The following is a 15,801-nucleotide window of genomic DNA, read 5'->3' as shown; positions in this document are numbered from 1 at the left end:
CAGCGAACCCGGGGACTGGGAGAAATTTAGAACTCAGCAGAGGAGGACAAAGGGTTTGATTAGGGCAGGGAAAATGGAGTACGAGAAGAAGCTTGCAGGGAACATTAAGACGGATTGCAAAAGTTTCTATAGATATGTAAAGAGAAAAAGGTTAGTAAAGACAAACGTAGGTCCCCTGCAGTCAGAATCAGGGGAAGTCATAACGGGGAACAAAGAAATGGCGGACCAATTGAACAAGTACTTTGGTTCGCTATTCACTGAGGAGGACACAAACAACCTTCCGGATATAAAAGGGGTCGGAGGGTCTAGTAAGGAGGAGGAACTGAGGGAAATCCTTATTAGTCGGGAAACTGTGTTGGGGAAATTGATGGGATTGAAGGCCGATAAATCCCCAGGTCCTGATGGACTGCATCCCAGAGTACTTAAGGAAGTGGCCTTGGAAATAGTGGATGCATTGACAGTCATTTTCCAACATTCCATTGACTGTGGATCAGTTCCTATGGAGTGGAGGGTAGCCAATGTAACCCCACTTTTTAAAAAAGGAGGGAGAGAGAAAACAGGGAATTATAGACCGGTCAGCCTGACATGGGTAGTGGGTAAAATGATGGAATCAATTATTAAGGATGTCATAGCAGTGCATTTGGTAATCGGTAATATAACAGGTCCAAGTCAGAATGGATTTGTGAAAGGGAAATCATGCTTGACAAATCTTCTGAAATTTTTTGAGGATGTTTCCAATAGAGTGGACAAGGGAAAACTAGGTGATGTGGTATATTTGGACTTTCAGAAGGCTTTCGACAAGGTCCCACACAAGAGATTAATGTGCAAAGTTAAAGCACATGGGATTGGGGGTAGTTTGCTGATATGGATTGAGAACTCGTTGTCAGACAGGAAGCAAAGAGTAGGAGTAAATGGGAACTTTTCATAATGGCAGGCAGTGACTAGTGGGGTACCGCAAGTTTCTGTGCTGGGGCCCCAGCTGTTTACACTGTACATTAATGATTTAGATGAGGGGATTAAATGTAGTATCTCCAAATTTGCGGATGACACTAAGTTGGGTGGCAGTGTGAGCTGCGAGGAGGATGCTATGATGCTGCAGAGCGACTTGGATAGGTTAGGTGAGTGGGAAAATGCATGGCAGATAAAGTATAATGTGGATAAATGTGAGGTTATGCACTTTGGTGATAAAAACAGAGAGACAGACTATTATCTGAATGGTGACAGATTAGGAAAAGGGGAGGTGCAAAGAGACCTGGGTGTCATGGTACATCAGTCATTGAAGGTTGGCATGCAGGTACAGCAGGCGGTTAAGAAAGCAAATGGCATGTTGGCCTTCATAGAGAGGGGATTTGAGTACAGGGGCAGGGAGGTGTTGCGACAATTGTACAGGGCCTTGGTGAGGCCACACCTGGAGTATTGTGTACAGTTTTGGTCTCCTAACCTAAGGAAGGACATTCTTGCTATTGAGGGATTGCAGCGAAGGTTCACCAGACCGATTCCCGGGATGGCGGGACTGACCTATCAAAAAAGATTGGATCAACTGGGCTTGTATTCACTGGAGTTCAGAAGAATGAGAGGGGACCTCATAGAAACGTTTAATATTCTGACGGGGTTAGACAGGTTAGATGCAGGATGAATGTTCCCAATGTTGGGGAAGTCCAGAACCAGGGGACACAGTCTAAGGATAAGGGGGAAGCCATTTAGGACCGAGATGAGGAGGAATTTCTTCACCCAGAGAGTGGTGAACCTGTGGAATTCTCTACCACAGAAAGTTGTTGAGGCCAATTCACTAAATATATTCAAAAAGGAGTTAGATGAAGTCCTTACTACTAGGGGAATCAAGGGGTATAGTGAGAAAGCAGGAAGGGGGTACTGAAGTTGCATGTTCAGCCATGAACTCATTGAATGGCGGTGTAGGCTAGAAGGGCCGAATGGCCTACTCCTGCACCTATTTTCTATGTTTCTATGTTTCTATGTTTCTATAATGGAAGAGCGGCAGTGGAGTGAGGAACAGTGAGAGATTGCTGAGAGTGATTAACATAACACAAAATATACATTGAAAGTCCAATTAAAGATCAAACTAATACTTTAAGGTGAAAAAAAGAGAATATAAAATAATAGTATGATACCCGGGATTAATAAACGATTTGAATATATTTCCTCCCCTACATCCCCGTAGATTCCTCAGACCACATCTGGAATGAAGACTATGAGGACGAGAGCGGCAACATCTGGACAACAGCTTCCACATTCATCATCCTGTTCTTCCTGAGCATTTCCTACAGCGCTGCCGTCACGCTCGTGAAGGTGGGAAGATTCAATCCGCTCACACTTCCATCTGACTGAAGCCGTTTGACAAATCTCTGGATGTTTCATTAATATAAACCCTGAGATAAATGCCCCAGACCACTAAACCTCCGCTTCATTCTTTTATCCCTCTTTTACAGCTCAAATGATGGTCTGAATTTCGGCCGCCGTGGATGTTCCTCATCTGTTTATCATCCCTGTGTCACTAAAAATAAAATATATCCTCTTGGTGATTCTCAGAGTAAACTACCTTCAGTTACTAGATCCGTATCAGTCGCTGAGAAATATATAACTGGGATTTCCGTCTTTCTGTTTGAAATGTGTTCGATAATTGTGGCTGTAATGTAACTGCATCTCAGAGTTTCACCGTGCCTTGTACATTTCATGTGTAAATAAATAACTTTTCTCATTCTTATTCACAAGTGTTCCCTTCCCTTTATGCTGAGCCCCTGTTCACTCGCTCTGATGTCTGTCACAACTGTGCAGATAGCGGCAGCTCCGACTTAAGAACATAAGAAATAGGAGCAGGAGTAGGCCCTACGGCCCCTCGAGTCTGCTCCGCCATTCAATAAGATCAGGGCTGAACATCGACCTCAACTCCACTTTCCCGCCTGATAGCATATCCCTTGCTTCTCCTAGGTTCCAAAAATCTAACTATTTGAGTCTTGAATATATTTAGAGACTCAGCATCCACAGCCGTCTGTGGCAGGGAATTCCAAACATTCACAACCCTCTAAGTGAAGAAATTCCTCCTCATCTCCGTCTTAAATGGCGGGGTAAACAAACCTTCTGCATTTAACTTGTCAAGCGCCCTCAGAATCTTATGTTTCAATCAGATCACCTCTCATTATTTTAAATTCCAGAGACTATAGGCCCAATCCGCCTGTGTTTGGTTCTCAATGTATTGCTCAGTTATATTCACTTTGTGTTCACGTTTTTACACTTCCCTGTAAATTGTTTTCCGTGAAATTGTTAATAAATCTGGAATGACAAATTGAAGTAACTTGGATTTTCTCCATGGCTCCTGTACACCGCTCCATTTTTCCTGTCACACTGTGTTTTATTTGCCTGACAGGTATATTTCACCCGTCCTGTCTGGGTTGTGATTGAACCCAAGTCCCGTTGGTGAAGGACCCACGGGACCACCCAGTGTCCCATCGGATTAAAGACACCTCTACCACTGCCTTGTTGTATCCGGTTCCAGCGGCAGAATTACGGCACAACGACCAGGTGCACCATGCAGTCTCCTCTAATATTATGGTCTGTCACAGTCACATGGCAGGTTCTATTAAAAAACAGCACTCCGTTCCATCACAGATTGTCACAGTTCAGTACACGGCAGAGTAAGTCTACCTTTCACTGTCCCATCAAACTCTCCCAGGGCAGGTACATTACGGGTTAGAAATCTGATACAAACGCTCAAGGTAGCACAACACCGGAGAATGGCCCCCAAGAGGGTGAGCCTGTGCTGGCGCAATAGGGTGAGCCTGTGCTGGCCCAAAAGAATGAGCCAGGCTTGCCCAATAGGGTGAGCCCGAGCTGGCCGAACAGGGTGAGCCCGGGCTGGCCCAATAGGGTGAGCACATGCTGGCCCAATAGGGTGAACCCATGCTGGCCCAATAGAGTGAACCGGGTTGGTCCAATTGGGCGAGCCCGGCATGGCTCAATATGTCGAGCCCAGGCTGGCTCAACAGGTTGAGCCCAGGCTGGCCCAATAGGGTGAACCCGTGCTGGCCCAATAGGGTGAGACGGGCCTGCCCAATAGTGTGAGCCCTGGCTGGCCCAATAGGGTGAGCCCGAGCTGGCCGAATAGGGTGAGCCCGGGCTGGCTCAATAGGTTGAGCACATGCTGGCCCAATAGGGTGAACCCATGCTGGCCCAATAGAGTGAACCGGGTTGGTACAATTGGGCGAGCCCGGGCTGGCTCAATATGTCGAGCCCAGGCTGGCTCAACAGGATGAGCCCAGGCTGGCCCAATAGGGTGAACCCATGCTGGCCCAATAGGGTGAGACGGGCCTGCCCAATAGTGTGAGCCCTGGCTGGCCCAATAGGGTGAGCCAGTGCTGGCACAATAGGGTGAGCCCAGGCTGGCCCATTAGGGTGAACCCGTGCTGGCCCAATAGGGTGAGACGGGCCTGCCCAATAGTGTGAGCCCGGGCTGGCCCATTAGGGTGAGACAACAATCAGCACAACAAGGCTCCCTGTCAGGGGCTACTGACCTGGTCACAAACATGTGTCCAATCAAACTGACAGACATGCTGAAGCCCCGCCCATCCATTATCCCTGCCCAAAGGGCCGCGCATGCGCCCCGAGACCCACCCTAACCAAGATGGCGACCACTGAGCCCTCTCCCCCAACCTGACCAAGATGGCGGCCGCTGTGCCCGCTCCCCCGGGCGCTCACTGACTGGGCCTGGAACCGGCCTGTGCTTCGGTTCTTGGTGACGAGCCCGGGTGTGTGTGAGGATGATGGTGCGGATTTTTGTCTCTCGGGCCTGGGCCCGCACTCTTGCTGTGTGTCCCGCCCTGGGTTTATTAACGCAGGGAACTATTGGTTCTGCACTTTGTGACTGACAGGCGACAAGCCCCGCCCCATCCGGGCCCGAATCATTCCATGCATGTGGTGCAGTGAAATAAAACTGGCACTTCGGCTGGGGGAGGCATACACTGGGACTGGGGTAAGGCACTTCGAATGGGGGAGGCATGCACTGGGATTGGGGTAAGGCACTTCGGCTGCGCGATGCATACACTGGGACTGGGGTAAGGCATTTCAGATGGGGAGGCATGCACTGGGACTGGGGTAAGGCACTTCGGCTGGGAGAGGCGGGCACTGGGACTGCGGTAAGGCACATCGGCTGGGGGAGGCATGCACTTGGACTGGGGTAAGACACTTCAGCTGGGGGGGCATACGCTCGATCTGTGGTAAGGCACTTCAGCTGGGGGAGGCGTGCCCTGGGACTAGGGTAAGGCACTTGGGCTGTGGGAGGCATGCATTGGGAAAGGGGAAGGCAATTTAGCTGGGGTGGGGGCATGCACTGGACTGAAGTAAGGCACTTTGGCGGGGGGATGCATATACTGGGACTGGGGTAGGGCACTTCGGCTGGGGGAGGCATGCACTGGGACTGGTGTAAGGCACTTCGGCTGGGGACAGAATGCACTGGGACTGTGGTAAGGCACTTCGGCTGGAGGAGACTTCCACCGCGACTGGGGTAAGGCACTTTGGCTGGGGGAGGCATATACTGAGGTAAGGCACTTCGCCTAGGGGAGGCATATACTGGGACTGGGGTAAGGCACTTCGGCTGGGGGAGGCGGGCACTGGGACTGCGGTAAGGCACTTCAGATGGGGGAGGCATGCACTGGGACTGCGGTAAGGCACTTCGGCTGGGGGAGGCCTGAACTGCGACTGGAGTAAGGCACTTCGGCTGGGGAGGGGTGCACTGGGATTGGGGCAAGGCACTTTGGCTGGCAGTCGCTGTCTTCTGGGAGCTCTGCCTCTGTTGTTTCAGGAAATCAAAGTGGATCAAGTTACAATTTGCAAGTCAATGATACGTTGGGATGGGTGTTTTCAGTTACACATTCGAGTGAAACCTCAGGCTTTGGCTCATCCTCCAAAGGAACCAATCATGGAAAATGGTTGGAACATGGCGGCCATTTTTGCAGTACAAATAAGCGCGTCCTTTATTAACTCGCTGCCTCCCTCCACCCATCTCTGACCCCCTGTCTCGCCCACTGAGCATGCTCAGCTCACACTGCCTGGCTGATTGATGGCAGCTCCCGACCAATAGGGAAAGCAGTTGTGGAACTGGAGGACTGGGTGAGCGGTTAGTCTTCCAACCAATCGGCGTGTGCAAGTGGTGCGGCCCCTGTATTGTATAGGGTTAATCACATAGGGTTAATTATGATATTTCGACATTTACAGTGTGTTTCTGCTTCATGCCGAGTGGAATGTTGTTGATGCAGAGAGAGAGAGAGAGAGGGACCTTGATGCACACACCATCTTGTTTATGGGACAGTCTGCGCCTCGAGGTCTCATGCTTTGTGAAAGAACAGCTGGGGCCTTACAGATTAGGAGTTGGCCATAAGCCACATGCACCCATGTTTGTTCAATAGTATAAAGGAATGGAACTGTCCAGTAGCTCTTTTAACTTCACCTTGGACCGTGATTCGCGAGCGGTGCCGGGACCCCCAAGGCTCCAGACCAGCCATCGTTGCGGAGTTCCCGGTGGGCCGAAAGCTGTGAGCTTTGTTGCATCTTATCATACTTCTCTTTTCTTTGTAAACTGTATTATGTTTCTTTTCCCTCAGTAAACGGTGTTTTATCTTTACTTCATTTGTCTTGTCCCTTATTTAACATCCATCCAGGTCCCGAACCTGGGTCTATTATTATCGATCCAAAAAATGGTGGTGTCATGAACAGGATCTGGTAAAATGTTTATGAGAAAAGACAAGGAGCAGTCTCCTCCTGCGGGAGAGAAGTATAGAATACCAGGGTGGAGCACGAGAGATGAGGGTTTTGGCTCTCTTGCCAATGTGCTAGCCCAGTTTCCACCCCCGCAACATTGGGATATGCAGTTATTGGAACAGAGCAAAGATAGACCCGTACCCCACGCGGTACTGTCTCTCCTGGAGGAAGCGGGCTTCCCACAGGAGAAAAAATAGCCCCCCACAAATGGGATGGATTTTGTTGACAGCATTAAAGACGATGTGTAAACAACTTAAGGAAAGTGAGGCAGAAAACCTAGAGTTAAAAACAGCTGTTAAGTTTTTCGAAAGTCAAAACTCGACTCTCACTGAAGCGGTCCACACTGCACAATAATGGGTGGAAAAGCTCAATGAACAATCAGAAACTTTAATATGCCATCTGGTGACAGTACAACATTATTAAAAAGCCAGATGACGGAAATTACAGATAGATCGGTCAAAGGTACGTGCATTGATAGCTGGACCCACTTGGGATCCGGCTCATTGGGAAGGAGACATCTGGTAATCCTCTGACTCAGAATATGAATGGTCAGATGGAGAGGGGGGGGGAACGGGAGGAAACTAAAAACCCTCCCCCATATGATCCGAGCACGAAAGCTAAACCCTTATGATAAATAAGGTGAAACAGCAAGATGGGGAACAGCCGGTAACCACTAGAGGGGTGCGTGACTTCACCACTAGTGAGTTACAAGAAATAGGGTCTCGATTTCGCCAAAAACCCGGGAATCATTGTCAGAATGGCTAACCCGGATTTGGGACCAGGGAGCATCAGGCGTAATATTTAACCCTGAAGAATTAACAAAAATGAGGACTATGATTACGGACCACCATATCACAGCAATGCTACGGAATGTCCAGGGCACAAGTTCGCTATGGGACATGGTTACTATAGGGGTCCAGAAAAAATATCCCTCCGCCATTGATTGGGAAGGGAAGGTAAAACCTTGGAGTACTGTGCTGGAGGGTGTGATACAATTGTGCAAGATGGCAACACAGGGAAGAATATATCACCAACAATGTGGGGGGCCAGATCAGGAGCTCTTTACAGCAGGAATACGGAGCAGGCTGATGAAGAGCGATGCGCTACGTGCATTATTGGGACCAGCCCAAGAGAAGCGGGTGGGGGACGCTTTCCTATTGTTAGGACAGTTAGAGGATGTCGAAGATAGTGTGCGAGAGTCGAGAACGGCTAATGTAGAGGGGAATCGGGACCAGCGACAAGGTTCGACCTCTGGGAACGATATAAGTTCAGGAAAGACAAAAAAAAAGAATTGTGCGGAGGGACATGTACGCGGCTTTACTGAAAGCAGGGGTCCCCAAGGAAAAAATTTATGGAATCCCAACAGGAGCAATGTATTCTATGTGGAAGCAACACTGCGTCCCGGGCACAGGGAAGGTTAAAAGGAGGGAGGTAAGGGCGACTAAGTCGGATAGCGATAATCTGTGGATGCGGAGAAACCACCTCCCACTAGTCTATACCCCAGCGTAGAAGAGCTGTGGAAGGCTAGTAATCCCCTCGACTGGGTTGTGACTGGGATCCGGGAGTACTCCCTGTTAGAACCACGTCAACCCAAGTTCCCGGGGATCTGAGGCCACACATTCCAATTATGATACATTGGCGGGACGGGGGGGAACATACAAAGAGATGTTGCTTTACTAGACACAGGGGCAGAAGTTACTATTATCCATGGAAATCCTAGGAAACACACAGGGACCTGTATGATGATTAATGGTTTCGTGGGGCAGAAACGCCCGCTGTCCAAACAACTATCAGAATGGCGGTGGGAAATTGGTCTCTGCGCTGGGTAACGGTATTAATATCGGCAGTAAAGGAACATATTATTGGGATGGACCTTTTAAAGGGAACCACACACAACACCTCGTTCAGGCAATTTTCATTCGGGATACGGGCGAACACTGAGATTGCAGGGGAAGCAAAGTGGGAACAAGTGGTAATACCACAGCCATTGCGTATAGTGACAATGAAACAGTACCAAATACCTGGGGGACACAAAGAAATAGAGGAAACCATACAAGGGCTCTTGGAGGCGGGAATCATTAGACATGTGGTGTCCCCCTACAATAGCCCTGTTTGGCGTGTGCAGAAACCCAACAAAAGTTGGAGGATGACTGTGGATTACCGACAACTGAACAAATGTGCCCCTCCCCTGGCAACCGCTGTCCCAGATGTAGTAACTATAACAGAGCGGCTGTCTCAAGAAGGTGCGGAGTGGTATGCGGTAATCGACCTGGCCAATGCCTTTTTCTCCATTCCAATAGCGGAAGAATCCCAGGACCAGTTTGCATTCACTTGTGAAGGGAGGCAATACACGTTTAAAAGCCTACCTCAAGGTTACCTACATAGCCGTACCCTATGCCACGGATTGGTGGCCCGGGACCTGGTTGTGCACGTTGGCTCCTAATGTCTCACTGGCACACTACATCGATGATGTACTAATAAGAAATCCCACCGAGGCTGTGGTGTCAGAAGCCCTAGCTACTTTAGTCCAACACATGTGAGATATGGGCTGGGAGATAAATCCGAAGAAGGTGCAGGGCCCTAGCCAGATTGTCCAGTTTCTGGGGATCCAATGGTCTCGGGGTGAGCGCATCATACCCGAGCCTGTGAAGAATAAAATTCAAGAAATGGCCACCTCCACGAATAAAGCTGAGGCACAATGGTTCGTGGGACTATTGGGTTACTGGAGGAGACATATACCTCACCTCACGATGCTTTTAAAACCGTTGTATGCCGTAACACGAAAAAAGGCCCACTTCGAGTGGGGAAAGGAACAACAGGTGGCTTTTGATGCAGCCAAAGAAGCCGTAGCTCAAGCTTTACCCCTAGCCCCACGAGTGCCTGGACAGCCTTTTGAGTTACAGGTATCCGTTACCAATGATACTGCAGTATGATGTTTGTGGCAGGTTCAACATGGCACTCGTATACCGTTAGGGTTCTGGTCTAGAAAATTGACAGATGCTGCTGCTCGTTACACTCCATTTGAGAAAAAATTATTAGCATGTTATTGGGCCATTACAAAAACAGAAGGACAGACAGGGGACGACAAAGTCAATTTAAGACCAGACCTACCCATTTTATCGTGGGTTCTCTCAGAAAATGGGACACACAAGATCGGGCGAGCGCAGCAAAGCTCCATAGTGCGCTGGAAATGGTATATCGCAGACAGAGCAAGTAAAGGGAAAGAAGTAATCACCCGACTACATGAGCATGTGGCTGGATACCCACAAACAGCTGAGAGTGAACTTACGCAGTCGTCTGTCAGTTTAAGCAAAGAGTCACCGATCCCCTGGGGCGTGCCTTTTGAACAGTTAACACCCGAAGAACGTAGCCATGCCTGGTTCACAGGTGGCTCAGCGGTCTGGCGAAATGGCCTTCGGCGATGGCGAGCCACTGCCGTCAATACAAAAACCCAGACAATTGTGCATGATGAGGGCATGGGAGGCTCCAGCCAGCAAGCCGAACTAGCAGCTGTAGTCCTTGCGTTAGAAGAGAAACGGCAACACGTACACATATATACTGACTCAGGGGCAGTAGCCAATGGCATGGCGGGCTGAATGCGAAACTGGCATGAACATAACTGGCAAATAACGGGGAAAGACTTGTAGGGAAAGTACCTATGGGAACAAATATGGTCCAAAGCCCAGGAGATGAAAATAACTGTATATCATGTGGACACTCACATGAAAAACACTTCAAAGACCTCTGAATATAATAACACCGTTGATAATATAGCCCGGGTACGGGCTATCAAACAGGCGGAAGAGGAAGAATATGGCACAGGCAAGTGGGCCCACTACAAATCTAGACATTTGGGCATTCAGGGTACGATACAGTGGGCATGAAATGGGGGGGTTACATTTGACTACGGACGGTGTTAAACAGATCATAAACACCTGTGAAATGTGTCAAAAGGTGAAGCATTTCCCCCTACAACGACAACCCGGTGCCATATTAAGAGAGGGACTCAACCAGCAGAAACATGGCAAGTTGATTATGTAGGACCTTTACCATTGCAACAACGGTTCCAATATTTGCTCACTGTTGTTGATACCTATTCTACATTTCTGATCGCTTAACCAGTGTCTAAAGCGAATCAACAAAGTATGATTAAAGGACTGGAGAATTTAATCACATACTACGGTGAGCCAGCAGAAGTACAATCCGATAATGGGTCGCACTTCACAGGTCAAACAGTGCAACAGTGGGCGGTAGACAACGAGATCTATTGGATGTTTCACATACCTTACTATCCGCAAGCTGCAGGGTTAATAGAACGCATGAATGGATTACTTAAGCAACAGATTAAAATATTAACTACCACTAACACATTGCAAGGATGGTTAAAGGTCTTCCCACAAGCAGTGCGCAATCTGAATCACCGACCATTGTGGGGGGAACTCCATAAGCCACATGTTAGGCAAAGTTAGTGTCCCTACTATTGAAAAAGGAAATCAGACTCAGGACACAGCTTGTGAAGGAGGAAAAGTGTGGGTGCAGTACCTCCAGAAACGCTTACAAGCAGGGGAAATCTTAGCGAAAGGAGAAGGAAACACTTATTGGGTGCTCCTGACCGGTCAATACATTCCTCTCTCTGTTGACAAGGGTAAATTGACTAAACGGGGCTGAATTAATATAATTATGCTTCCTCCCACAGGAATTCTGCCCAAAATGGCGACCTACCAACTCGTGCTGGCCAGCATCTGTGTCTCGTTATCTGTGACTGTGCTACTTCCATCCTCAAACCCAGCATCAGATGGCCATATAGGGTGACGGTTATCCTAACACTGATCGTACGCAAGACAATTACTAACCTTCCTCCCATTGTAGACCTAACTCGTTAAGCTCAATTTCTAAAAGATAATCATAAAGGTTACTGACGAATTGAGCAAACGAGGGCGTACTCTTCATACTCTGCAAGTTGCTATGAGTTACAGTGAAGGCACCTTGGTCAGAGTTGCGACAACGATCACTGACCTTACAGTACACCATTGGTGGGACATCTTTTAAGGATGGTCCCCAAAAACATCCGCCACTTTGAAGCTGTTAATACATCCTATTGTTGTTTTACTCGTCCCGTTATTACTGATATTACTGCTTGTATGTATTCTTTGGTGTAGATTGCGGGCGTTGCTTGCGCATACACAACATGTAACTGATGCATTACGCCTTCAACTCGATTATAATACTTAGAATGTCTAAATTTCAAGGGTGGATTGTATTGTATAGGGTTAATCACATAGGGTTAATTATGATATTCCGACACTTATAGTGTGTATTCTGCTTCATGCCTCGTGGAATGTTGTTGATGCAGAGAGAGAGAGAGAGAGACCTTGATGCACACACCATCTTATTTATGGGACGATAGGCGCCTCGAGGTCTCATGCTTTGTGGAAGAACAGCTGGGGCCTTACAGATTAGGAGTTGGCCATAAGCCACATGCACCCATGTTTGTTCAATAGTATAAAGGAACGGAACTGTTCAGTAGCTCTTTGAATTTCACCTTGGACCGTGATTCGCGAGCGGTGCCGGGAGCCCCAAGGCTCCTGACCAGCTGTCGTTGCGGATTTCCCGACGGGCCGAAGGCTGTGAGCTTTGTTGTATCTTATCATACTTCTCTTTTCTTCGTAAACTGTATGATGTTTCCTTTCTCTCAGTAAATAGTGTTTTATCTTTACTTCATTTGTCTTGTCTCTTATTTAACATTCATCCAGATCCCGAACCTGGATCTATTATTATCGATCCAAACACATGCTAGCACAAGTCGTTTACACAGGTTATACAATACAAGCAGCTTGTTGGAGCATAAATGTTTCTGGCTTTCTCAAAAGCAATTACTTGTTTTTTCCCCCATACCCAGTTCTCACTTTTACGCAATAACACATGTAGGGGCTCTAAGAGGGTGCTTAACCCGGGTAGGAAGTTACCAAAATAGTTGAGGAGTCCCAGGAACGACCGCAGCTCCATGACGTTCTGTGGCCTGGGCGCGTTTTGATAGCCTCTGTCTTGGCGTCTGTGGGCCGAATGCCGTCCGCCGCGATCTTTCTCCCCAAAAACTCCACTTCTGTTGCCATGAAGACGCATTTCGACCTCTTCAGCTGCAGCCCTACGCGATCCAGTCGCTGGAGGACCTCCTCCAGGTTTTGTAGGTGCTCGATGGTGTCCCGACCCGTGAACAATATGTCGTCCTGAAAAACCACCGTGCGTGGTACCGACTTGAGTAGGCTCTCCATGTTTCACTGGTGGATCGCTGCAGCCGATCGAATTCCAAAAGGACATCTGTTGTAGATGAACAGTCCCTTGTGCGTGTTAATGCAGGTGAGGCACTTCGAAGACTCCTCCAGCTCCTGCGTCATGTATGCCAAAGTCAGGTCGAGCTTGGTGAACGTCTTGCCTCCTGTCTGCGTCACAAATAGGTCGTCTGCCTTAGGTAGTGAGTATTGGTCCTGTAGCGAGAAATAATTAATAGTTACTTTCTAATCGCTGCAAATCCTGACCGTGCTATCACTTTTGAGTACTGGAAAAATCGGGCTGGCCCTCTCACTGAATTCCACTGGAGAGATGATGCCCTCGCGTTGCAGCCTGTCCAGCCCGATTTCCACTCTCTCCCTCATCATGTGAGGTACCACTCGCGCCTTGTGGTGAATGGGCCGTGCCTCTCGGACCAAGTGGATAAACACCTTCGCCCCGGAAAAGTTTCCAATGCCTGGCTCAAAAAGGGAAAGACATTTTTAAGAACCTGGGTACACGAGGCCTGATCGACATGTGATAGCGCTCGGATGTCACCCAGTTCCAGCGGATTTTTCCCAGCCAGCTCCTTCCAAGCAGTGTGGGGCCATCGCCCAGGACAATCCAGAGTGGCAGTTCGTGCACCATGCCCTCGTTGGTGACCTTGACTATGGCACTGCCCAGGACAGTGATGAGCTCTCTGGTGTACGTTCTCAGTTTCGTGTGCATGGGGCTCAGGGTTGGTATGAGTGCCATATTGCACCACAGTCTCTCAAACATCTTTTTACTCATGATGGATTGGCTAGCACCAGTGTCCAGTTCCATGGCTATGGGTAAGCCATTGAATTTTACATTTAACAATATAGGTGGACATTTTGTCGAAAATGTGTGCAGCCCGTGTACTTCAGCATCTGCCTCCTCTCTCTGAGGCTTGAAATTGCTTTGTTCCACCATGGACCGATATTCCTCTGCCACGTGGTGGTCAGCAGGTTTAGCTGAACTTGCAGCTCGTCTGCAAGCTCGTTGGAGGTGCCCCATTGTTCCACAGCTGTTGCAAACATACCCTTTGAACCGGAATGAATAGGCAGAATGGAAGCCTCCACAATGCCAACAAGGTGTTAATTGCCTTGCGGACTCTGAGTCATCTTGGTCACCTGAGGCCTGCTGGCAGTTGCAGACTCATGGTTTCTGCCCTGTACATTTCTGCTCGCAAACCCAATTCCAGTTATGTATGAACATTGCTAGCACTTGTGTGCTGAGAGATTTGTTTGTTGTTATCATTGGTGGACATAAACGCCTGTGCTATTTCAATGGCATTACTAAGGGTCGGTGTCTCTACAGTAAAAAGTTTTCATAGGATGGTCTCGTGGCCAATGGCCAGTAAAAAAAATTCTCTGAGCATCTGCTCCAGGTAGCCATCAAACTCACATTGTCCTGCAAGTCGCCTTAGCTCGGCGATGTAGCTCGCCATTTTCTGACCTTCAGATCGCTGGCACGTGTAGAACCGATACCTTGTCATCAGCACAATCTACCTCGGGTTAAGATGCTCCAGAACCAGTGTACACAGCTCCTCATATGACTTGTCTGTGGTTTCACTGGAGCCAGAAGATCCTTCATGAGGCTGTAGGTCGGTGCCCCGCAGACCGTGAGGAGGACGTTTCTACTTTTTGCAGTGCTTCCTTCTCCGTCCAGCTCGTTGGCTACAAAGTACTGGTCTAGCCGTTCGCCATAGGCTTCCCAGTCCCCACTCTCCGAGCTCTGCTCCAGGATGCCTACAGTTTGCTGCATCTTTGTGTTGGATTCGTATTCTCGTCGCCAGTTATTGTGTTCCAAACACAGATGGGACTGCACACAGGGAGGTGAAAGTAATAGTGACCTCAGTCTTTATTAAGACACTCCAGAGTGAGGAACAGACCGTAGGGGCCGGCTTATATACAGTGCTCCCAAGGCATGTTGGGATCCATTGGGATTTCAGGGGATGTGCTCCCTGGTGGCGAAGCATGGGAGTTCATGCTTTACAGATACACAACAATCCCCCTCCCCCAATTCGGTCTTCCACACCTCCCACCCAACTCGGGTTCCCTCCCCTCCCACACACCACCCCCGGATTCGGGCTCCCTCCAATCCCGATTCGGACTCCTCCACCCTCCCCTTCCCCCGATTCGGGTTACTCCACCCTCCCCTCCCCCCCGACTCTGGCTCCTCCCCTCCGCCCCAACTCGGACTCCTCTCCTCCCCACAACTCAGGCTCCTCCCCTTCCCCTCCCCCCAAAAAACTCGGGCTCTCCCCTCCTCCCGAAATAACTCGGGCTCTCCCCCTCCCCTCAAACTCGGGCACTCCCCCTCCCTCTCCCTCTCCCCCAACTCGGTCTCGCCCCGTTTCCCTCTCCTCAACTCAAAATCTCAGCCTCCCCCTCTCCCTCAACTCTGGCTCGTCCCCTCCCTCTCTCCCCCAACTCGGGCTCTCCCCCTCCCACTCCCTCTCCCCCAACTCGGGCCCCCCTCCCCCTCTCCCCCAACTCAGAATCTCACACTCCCCCTCTGCCTCAACTCGGGCTCTCCCCCTCCCTCTCTCCCCCAACTCGGGCTCTCCCCCTCCCTCTCTCCCCCAACTCAGGCTCTCCCCTCCCTCTCTCCCCCGACCACGTCTCTCCCCCTCCCCCTCAATTCGGGCTCTCCCCCTCCCCCTCAATTCGGGGTCTCCTCCTTCCCCTCTCCCCAACTCGGGCTCTCCCCATCCCCCCGCCCCCAACTCGGGCTCTCCCC

The sequence above is a fragment of the Pristiophorus japonicus genome, chromosome 23, assembly GCF_044704955.1.
Source record: "Pristiophorus japonicus isolate sPriJap1 chromosome 23, sPriJap1.hap1, whole genome shotgun sequence".
NCBI classification, from domain to species: Eukaryota; Metazoa; Chordata; class Chondrichthyes; family Pristiophoridae; genus Pristiophorus; species Pristiophorus japonicus.
This window is presented reverse-complemented; position numbering follows the sequence as displayed.